General features: G+C 53.2%; 1 protein-coding gene and 1 pseudogene across 5 annotated transcripts in view; one reads left to right on the top strand and one right to left on the bottom strand.

Annotated features, from left to right (window-relative positions):
* The window catches only part of LOC141786066 (mid1-interacting protein 1-B-like), a 31,895-nt gene that overhangs the window by 4,545 nt on the left and 17,405 nt on the right, over positions 1 to 9,945 (bottom strand). The gene's annotated exons all lie outside the window — the stretch shown is intronic.
* On the top strand, positions 2,269 to 7,985 carry LOC141785716 (uncharacterized; annotated as a pseudogene).

Below are 9,945 nucleotides of genomic sequence, written 5' to 3'. Positions count from 1 at the left end.
TGAGTTGGGCGCCGGCCAAAGGCGGGGACCTTGCCGCTCTGATACTCGGCTGCAGAAGCTAGCTCTGGCGCGACGTCGCCTCTCTGGCGGGGAAGGAGCCTGAGCTGCTGCGCCAGCTTCGCCGCTTCCGCCTACGCACGCTCCGCCTCGCCCCAACGCACGGCAAGGGCTCTGGAACCGGCCTTCTCCAGAGGCCTCCCGCTCTCTTCCGCTCCGGAGTGGCCCGTGGTGAGAGGCGGCGGGCTGGGGTGGCCGTACTCCTCGCCCCCCGGCTCGGTGCCTCTACGTTGGACTTCGCCCCCGTGGACCGCAGGCTAGCCTCCCTCCGCCTTCGCTCCAAATACCGCTTCACGCTATCCACCCTTTCTGGAGTCCTTGGAGGGAGCGCTTGACACTGCTCCGTCTGGGGACTCCCTCGTCCCACCGGGGGACTTCCACGCTCACGTCGGCAACCGCGGTGATACCTGGAGGGGCGCCGTTGGACGCCACGGCCCCCCCCCCCTTCTCAACCCCGGTGGTGTTTTCTTGTTGCATTTCTGCGCTCCTCACAGCTTCTTCCTAACAAACGCCGTGTTCCGGCGTAAGCGTGTCCGTATGCGCGCCTGGCACCGGGACACCCTAGGTCGCGGTTCCCTCGTCCGCTTTGCGGTCGTGTCGTCGCGCTTGCGGCCGCCCGTCTTGGACGCTCGGGTAAAGACGGGGGCGGAGCTGTCCACCCGTCGCCACCTGCAGGTGACTTGGCTCCTGTGGTGGGGGAACGTGCCGCTCGCACCTGCTACGCCCAAACGGATCGTGACGGTCTGCTGGCAACGTCTGCCGCAATCCCCCGTCACACAGAGCTTTAACTCCCGCCTCCGGGAGGACCTCCCACCGCGTTCCGGGGGACGTAGGGGACGTCCGGTCCCGACGGGCTTTGTTCCGTGCCTCCGTCGTTGAGGCGGCCCGTCGGAGCTGTGGCCGTGAGCCGCTCGGTGCCTGTCGGGGCGGCCGCGCCCCGACCCGCCGGTGGACGCCGCTGCTGAGAGATGCCGTCCGGCTCGACGAGGAGTCCTATCGCGCCTTTTTGGCGTGCGGGACTCCCGAGGCGGCGCGCGGGTATCCGCGGGCCCGGCGGAATGCGGCTTCGGCGGTCGCCCGGCAAAAAAAAACCCGGACGTGGGAGCGCTTCGGCCAGGCCGTGGACGACCGCTGCCGGGCGCCTTCCCGGAGGTTCTCCGCCGCCGTCCGGCATCTCGGGACGGGGGAAGCGGTGCGCTGCAAACGCTGTGCTCGGTGGACGCGCTGCGCTGCTGACCTCCGCTCGGGACGTTGCGGAACGGTGGAAGGAATACTTCCCGCACCGCCTCCGCCGCACCGGCACCTCTTCCCTGGAGGAAGCGAGTGTGAGAATGATGGGGTGGCCTCTTCCGTCTCTGGGGTTCAGGTCGCCAGGTGCTTAAAAAGCTCCTCGGTGGCACGGCCCCAGGGCCGGATGACACCCGCCCGCGGTTCCTCTAGGCCCCGGATGTTGTGGCTCTGTCGTGGCCCGCGCCGCTTCGCCACATCGCCTGCGCATCGGGGGTAGTGCCTCTGGATTGGCACACCGGGATGTCGGTCCCCCCTTTTTAACGAGGGGGACCGGAGGGTGTGTTCCAACTACAGGGGGATCGCGCGGCGCTCCTCAGCCTCCCTGGTGAGGTCTACTCGGGGCTACTGGACAGGAGGCTCCGTAACATCCTCCCACCTCCCGTTCCAGACGAGCGATGCGGTTCTCCTTCTGGCCGGCTCCGTACCCTCGGCCTTTGCCCGACCTGTCTGCGTGTCTTTTGTGCGCTTGGAGAAGGCGCTCCGCCGTCTCCCTCGGGGACTCCTGTGGGGGGTTCTCCGGGAGTACGGGGTGTCGGGCTGCTTCTAACCGGCCCTCCCTTCCCTCTACCGCCGGTGCCGCGGCTTGGTCCGCATCGCTGCCGCTAAGTCGCGCTCCTTTCCGGTGAGGGACGGACTCCGCCGGGGCTGCCCTTTCTCACCCGTTCCCTTCCTAACTTCTACGCGCACAATTTCTAGGCGCAGCCGGGGTGTCCGGGGGCTCCGCTTTGCTCACCTCGCCATTGGATCGCTGCTTTTGGCGCATCATCTGCTCCTGTTGGCTACGTCCAGCCGTCACCTTCCGCTCTCTCTGGATCGGTTCGCGGCCCGGTGTCGAGCGGCTGCGATGACAATCGGCGCCTCCCGATCCCGGTCCCTGGTCCGCGGCCGGAAAAGGGGTGGACTGCCCTCTCCGGGTCAGGGATGACGTTCTGCCCCGAGTATCTCGGGGTCTTGTTCGCCACTGAGGGGAGGATGGAGCCAGAGGTCGACGGGCGGATCGGTGCGCCGTCTGCAGTCGTGCCGACTCTGCGCAGGTCTGTCGTGGTGAACGGGGAGCTGAGCTGTTTACCGCTCCGTCTTCCTTCCCACCCTCACCTGTGGTCCTGAGCTTTGGCTAGTCACCCAAAGAACAACGTCACGGGTACAAGCGTCCCAAATGAGCTTTCTTCGTAGGGTGGCCGGGCTCTCCCTTAGACGTAGGGGAAGAAGCTCGGCTATCCGGGAGGAGCTCGGAGTAGAGCCGCTGCTCCTCCGCGTTGAGAGGAGCCGGATGAGGTGGCTCGGGCATCTGATGAGGATGCCTCCCGGACGCCTCCCCGGTGAGGTGTCCGGGGCGCGTCCCACCGGGAGGAGACCCCCGGGGCACACCCAGGACACGCTAGAGACACTACGTCTCTCGGCTGGCCTGGGAACCTCTCGGGATCCCCCCGGAAGAGCTGGACCGAGTGGCTAGGGAGAGGGAAGTCTGGGCTTCCCTGCTTAGGCTGCTGCCCCCGCGACCCCACCCCGGATAAGCGGAAGAAAATGGACGGACGGACGGACGGACGGACGGACGGACAGACGGACAGACGGACAGACGGACGGACAGACGGACGGACGGACGGACGGACGGACGGACGGACGGACGGACGGACGGACGGACGGACGGAATTTTCACGCCACAATTACACTTTCATCTTCTACACCTCACACTGTAACCAGCCCATTACCCTCAAATCAATCCTCACAAATAGCTCACCGTTTTCAACACCGACACATGCATTGCATCTTCACACCAGCTACCAACACAGCAATAACAACCAACACACTCCCCCGCAGTTGAGGATCGGATCAAAGTGGTTCAGGATATTTCCACGACGGACAAACTCACCTTTCGCCTTCACTCTCAGCCTTCAACAACACACCTTTGACAGCGACTGGGAAAACTGCAGATATGTCTCAACAATTCATGACCATAAATCTGGATAAACTCAGACACCCCCACGTTCAAAACTACACTCATCCTGCTCTATTTTTGTGTGTGTGTGTGTGTGTGTGTGTGTGTGTGTGTGTGTGTGTGTGTGTGTGTCTCTGTGTCTGTGCGTGTGTTTGTGTGTCTCTGTGTCTGTGCGTGTGTGCGTGCGTGTGTGTGTGTCTGTGTGTGTGTCTGTGTGTGTGTCTGTGTGTGTGTGTCTGTCTCTGTGTCTGTGTGTGTGTCTCTGTGTCTGTCTGTGTGTGTGTCTGTGTCTGTGTCTGTGTGTCTGTGAGTGTGTGTGTGTGTGTGTGTGTGTGTGTGTGTGTGTGTGTGTGTGTGTGTGTGTGTGTGTGTGTGTGTGTGTGTGTGTGTGTTTACCTTCAGTCATTACATCACTTCAATCACTTTCACACATGTACAAACTAATCTACATGTCATTTAAAACACGTGTCAAGCCTCTCTCCTCTCCTCTCCTCTCCTCTCCTCTCCTCTCCTCTCCTCTCCTCTCCTCTCCTCTCCTCCTCTCCTCACCTCACCCCTCCTCCTCCCCTCTCCTCCTCTCCCCTCCCCTCCTCTCCTCTCCTCCTCTCCTCACCTCACCCCTCCTCCTCTCCTCTCCTCCTCTCCCTGCTGCTCCCACCTTGCAGTCACATTTGGTTTGCAGGGCAAATCACAATCACACAGAAAGGTGCACATCACACAACAAGCCTTTCACCCATTCATCTCACTGCAGCTTCTTCTTTCATCATTACTACTCCTCAAAGTTTCACTCATTTCATGTCCAATTATTGTCACACATTTATTTATTTATTTATTTTTTCTTACTAATATTATTGTTATTACTTTTATTATTATCATTACTACATTACTCACTTACTTTATCACTACAATTGTTCTCGTTGCTATCATTTCAATTCTACATTTTCACTTTCTTTAAAAACTACTCCTTTCTTTCTTATGCTCTCATGATAATCACAACATGTTTACATAGCGTACACACAAAAGTCAATGACACATGTCTGTGCTGTCTATTCAAATAAAAAAAACAAATCATACCACTTCTTCTTCTAAAATACTCAACACTTCAAACTTTCATCTCAGCATTCTCACCTCTTCATCTCTCAAACAAACACAAACAAACATTCAACTCACACCTACGTATACTTTTTAACTGGCACTCGTCCTCTTCCGTTTTATTGTCTCCGCTATTTTTTCATTCAAATACAACAACACCAATAAAATACACAACACCACACTGCGCTCCTTCATTTCTCTCCTCTTTGTCTACAAAAAGTCACGCAACATTCATCAGCGCGTACACATACAATCTCTTATTTGCCCCAATACTCCTCTCTATTACACTCTGTTTGTTTGTCTCAATTAAAAACAACAAGCTGAAGCAACAAATTACAGTGCAATGCTACACTTTGGGCCCCTTTCTTCTCCTCGTCTCTCTCCACACTTCTTCACTGCTCTGTGTGCCTCTAACTGCCCCTCAGGGACAACACCAAAACAAATGTCTTCCACATTTCAATTTCTCACTTCAATACACTTCAACACTCTCTTCACCCAAGTCTGCCCCTGGCTAACATTCCAATCAAGTGGCCACAGGCCTGTAAGACCACACTTTGGGAGCACTTTCACCAGGACGTCCATAAGGTGCTGGAAGCATCTGCAAAGGGACATGTGGACCCAAGACTGCAGGCCATGACAACCATCATCGCCGGTCTGGCCCGAGAGCGGTTTGGAGCAGAGGACAAGAGAGCAGCTCGGACAACCTACGCCGTGAACCCACGTGCGGTCAAGATCCACCGGATCCCACGGGAACTAAAGTCCCTTAAGAAGCAGCGCAAAGCAGCCAGCCAGGAGCAACGCCCCCCCTTGGCAGAGCTGCGGGCTATCTTCAGGAAAAGGCTGATGATCCTGCGCAGAGCTCAATACCACCGAAGGCACCGCAAAGACAGATCCAGAAAGCGTGCTTCCTTCGTAGCCAACCCCTTTGGTTTCACCAAACAACTGCTGGCACACAAACGGGATGGGAACTCGGACTGTTCCGAGGACCAAATTGACCTGCATCTACGCAACACCTACAGCCACCCTACAAGACAGGATGAGCTGGGACAGTGCCACATCCTGCTACACCCACCACCTCCCACCAAGGATTTCCACACCAGGGAGCCGCTTCTGAAGGAGCTTCAGGAAGCTGTAAAGAAGGCAAGAGCCAGCTCAGCCCCTCCACCTAGTGCTGTCCCCTACAAGGTCTACAACAACTGTCCGTTGCTACTCAAGCGGCTCTGGAAGATTCTCAGAGTCGTTTGGACGACGGGAAAGGTGGCTCAGCAGTGGACATTTGCTCAAGGTGTCTGCATCCCTAAAGAGAAACATTCCAAGAACATCCACCAATTCACCATTATCTCCCTGTTGAGCGTGGAAGGAAACATCTTCTTCAGCGTAGCAGCAAGGCGGCTGGACTACTTCCTCTCCGCTAACAACTTCATAGACACGTCGGTGCAAAAGGGAGGGATCTCACAAGGACCGGGGTGTCTACAACACACTGGAGTGGTGACGCAGCTCATCCGGGAAGCCCGGGACAACAAGGGACACCTCACGGTGCTGTGCTTAGACCTAGCCAATGCATATGGCTCCATCCCTCGCCAAATGGTCCACACCACCGTGACCAAACATCATGTGCCACGCCGCATTGCACATCTCATCCTGGATTATTACCATCGCTTCAGGATGAGGGTCTCAGCACGGGAAGTAACATCAGAGTGGCACAGGTTGGAGGTGGGGATAATCACGGGTTGCACCATCTCTGTCACCTCGTTTGCCCTAGCGATGAACGCGATCGTCAAGTCCGCGGAGCCGCAGTGCAGAGGCCCTCGGACCCAATCGGGGACCCGCCGACCCCCCGTCGGGGCTTTTGTGGACGACCTGACAGTCACCGCGGAGTCGGTGCCTGGGTGCAGGTGGATCCTCCGAGGGCCAGAGACACTCGTCCGGTGGGCTCGGATGGGATTCCAACCGCATAAGTCCACGTCGCTAGTGGTGAAAAAGGGCAAGGTCACGGACGGGTTCCGGTTCCACATCCAGGAGACAATGATACCGTCAGTCACGGCCAAGCCTGTTAACAGCTTGGCCAAGGTCTTCCACAGCAGCCTTAACGACTCCGCATCGCTCCACGCAACCCGTCTCCAACTGGACTGCTGGCTGACAGCGGTGGACACATCTGGTCTCCCGGGCAACTTTAAAGCGCGGATATACCAGCGTGGGATCTTACCCGGGATACTCTGGCCGCTACTTGTCTATGACGTCCCCATCTCCACCGTGGACACGCTGGAGAGGAAGGTCAGCTCCTGTCTCACGAGATGGTTGGTTGGGGTTGCCCAGAAGCCTCACTAACATTGCCCTCTATGGGAACACCGCAAAGCTCCGGCTGCCCTTCCAGTCCCTGGCACAGGAGTTCAAGGTGACTCGGACCACAGAGGTACTGATGTACACACACTCCAGGGATCCAAAGGTGGCCCGGGCGCGAGTGGCGGTGAAGACTGGAAGGAAGTGGACTGCCCAGTCTGCTCTGCTGGATGCAGAGGCCCCACTACGCCACACACAACTGGTGGGTGTCGTGGCGCGTGGCACAGCGGCTCTGGGGATGTTCCCAACACCGCCTCGTCACAGGGAGTGCAAGGGGAAGGAGAAGCCAAGGCAAATACAGGAGCAAGTCAGGACTGCAGTGGAGGAAGACACAACAAGCACAGCGGCTGGTTTGAGCCAGCAGGGGGCCTGGACCGCATGGGAGCACGCCCCGGACCCAAAAGTCACCTGGACGGATCTGTGGCAGGCCCAACCGCACCGCGTCGGCTTCCTCGTCCGGGCGGTATGTGACGTCCTACCCGGCCCAGAGCGGAGACCCCTAGTTGCCAACTGTGTTCAGACAAAGGGACTCTGGAACGTGTCCTGAGCTCCTGCCCAAAAGCGCTCGGCCAGGGCGGCTACACCTGGCGACGCCACCGAGTGCTGAAGCCCGTTGCGGAAGCCGTCGGCAAAGGCGTCGGCGGCTCCGGCCGAGTACCTAACTCCGACCGTGCGATCGCTTTTGTCAGAGCGGGAGCCCGGCCGAGGGCGATTTGCAAAAAGACCGGCAGGGATCTTGGCAACGGCCCAGGACTGGCAGCTCTCCGTACACCTGGACAAGCAGCTGCCGTTCCCCCGGCACGTCGTCGGCACCACCCTGAGGCCGGACGTCCTACTGGTTTCGGAGAGCGCCGAAAACGTTGTGTTGATGGAGCTGATGGTACCGTGGGACGACCGCGTGGGGGAAGCCCGTGAAAGGAAGAGGACCAAGTACCAACAGCTGCTCGTCCACTGTCGGCAGCAGGGCTGGAAGGCACCGTGTATGCCCGTCCAAGTTGGCGGCACAGGATTTGTGGGCCGCTCGCTCCACAAAGCTCTAAGTGCCCTGGGCATTACGGGAACAGCGAGGAGCAGAGCCGTCAACGACGCCACCCGAGCAGCTGAAAAAGCCTCCACGTGGCTCTGGATCCGGAGAGGACAACCATGGGGTCAGGCAAATGCCACCTCAACACAAGTTGTGGGGTTGATCGCCCGCGGCTGGGTCGCCTGGGCGAGGGTGTATAATGTTGAAAGACCCCAAACGCCCTGTGAACCCAGGTATCGTTACTGATGATGTGTTCAGGTGCATCAGTAGATGTCTTTTAAAACAAATCTCTTCCCAGCAAAATAATTACACTTCACGTGTTCAGAAAATTCAACTAAAAAAACAACACAATTGCTCCTCATTCACACAACTTCACACACCCACTCCTCTTTGGAAATGCCCCCAAAAACACTTTTACATTTCAAATCCACTCTTCACTTCGACAGCTTCCGTTGTAATCAACCAATTATCCTCAAATCAATCCTCAATATTCAGCTCCATTACAACAATCACACACACACACACACACACACACACACACATATATCCATACATGCATACACACACACACACACACACACACACACACACACACACACACACACACACACACACACACACACACACAACCAACTATAAATAACCATCGCTCTGTCAAATACTCTGCTCTTCCACAACATTCATCTCAGCACACCGCTCACTTCACAGCAAAACTACTCAACAAAACACCACAACTTCAGCTCACGTGTCACTAACAAAATGTTTCATGCTCTTATTAGTCCTAAAATGGCCTGTGTCTCATTGCTCCAATAAACATCTGCTGTTCAAAAAACCAGCTCACCATACCTGCTCATTCAACATGGAAAATACCAAAGAAAAACTGCCTCACTGCACATTTCACTTCATCACTTATTCACACTCCCTCATTTCTCAAACCTCCTGCTAACACTCATGTGCTCCGTAAACTTCACTGCATTGCTGCTGCTGCTGCTGCTGCTGCTGCTGCTGCTGCTGCTGCTGCTGCTATTCCTGGATTTAAACTGTGGCAACACACAGCTCTATGGAGTACTGACAGGGCCAAATTACACAACAAAATCTACAACACAATAAATAAATACATCAAAAACAAACTTATATCACAACCTTTGGAATAATCAATCAATTCATAAAAAAATTCAATAAAAATCTATGAAATCATAGATAATTACATAAATAAATATAGAAACAATCTATGAAAAAAACCCCATAACAAATGAATTAATTCATACATTTTTAACCCATCTATGAAAAAAAACCTAAAAAACAAATTAATAAATCATTCTTTCACTAATCTATGAAAGATGTATTAAAAAATTACTAATACATCAATTTCATAACAATCCACAAAAGGAAAAAATAAACACTAAAATATAAAGACAAATAACGACAACTAAAAAAAGTGCTTAACAAATACATGAATAAGTAAATGAAACAGTACATGAATAAAAACACAACAAAAGAAAGAAATAACAAAAGAAAGACAGAAAAAAAGACACAAAGAAAGAAACAAAGAAAGAAAGAAAAAAATAAACAAAGACAGACACAAAAAAAGAAAGAAACAAAAACACAAAGAAAGAACAAAAGAAAGAAAGAAAGAAAGAAAGAAAGAAAAAACGAGAGAGAAAGAAAGACACAAAGAAAGAAAGACAGAAAGACAGAAAAAAGAAAGACAGAAAGAAAGAAAGAAAGACACAAATAAACAAAAACACAAAGAAAGAAAAGAAGAAAGAAAGAAAAAACGAGAGCGAAAGAAAGAAAGAAAGAAAGAAAGAACGAAAGAAAGACAAAACAACCAAAGAAACACAGAAAAAAGTAAGAAAGAAAGACAGAAAAAAAGAAAGAAATACAGACAAAAAAAAAGAAAGAAAGAAAGAAAGAAAGAAAGAAAGAAAGAAAGAAAGAAAAAAATAAACAAAGACAGACAAAAAAAGAAAGAAACAAAAACACAAGAAAGAAAGAAAGAAAGAAAGAAAGAAAGAAAGAAAGACACATAGAAAGAAAAAAAGAAAGAAAGAAAGAACGAAAGACAAAAATAAACAAAGACAGACAAAAAAAAGAAACAAAAACACAAAGAAAGAAAGAAAGAAAGAAAGACAAAAAAAACACACAAAGAAAGAAAGACACAAACAAAGAAACAAAGACACAAATAAAGAAAGAAAGAAAGACA

Source organism: Halichoeres trimaculatus, unplaced genomic scaffold (genome assembly GCF_033239565.1).
Source record: "Halichoeres trimaculatus isolate MK-OKI-2021-1 unplaced genomic scaffold, fHalTri1.1 fHalTri1_scaffold_24, whole genome shotgun sequence".
Classification (NCBI taxonomy): Eukaryota; Metazoa; Chordata; class Actinopteri; order Labriformes; family Labridae; genus Halichoeres; species Halichoeres trimaculatus.
This window is presented reverse-complemented; position numbering and strand designations above follow the sequence as displayed.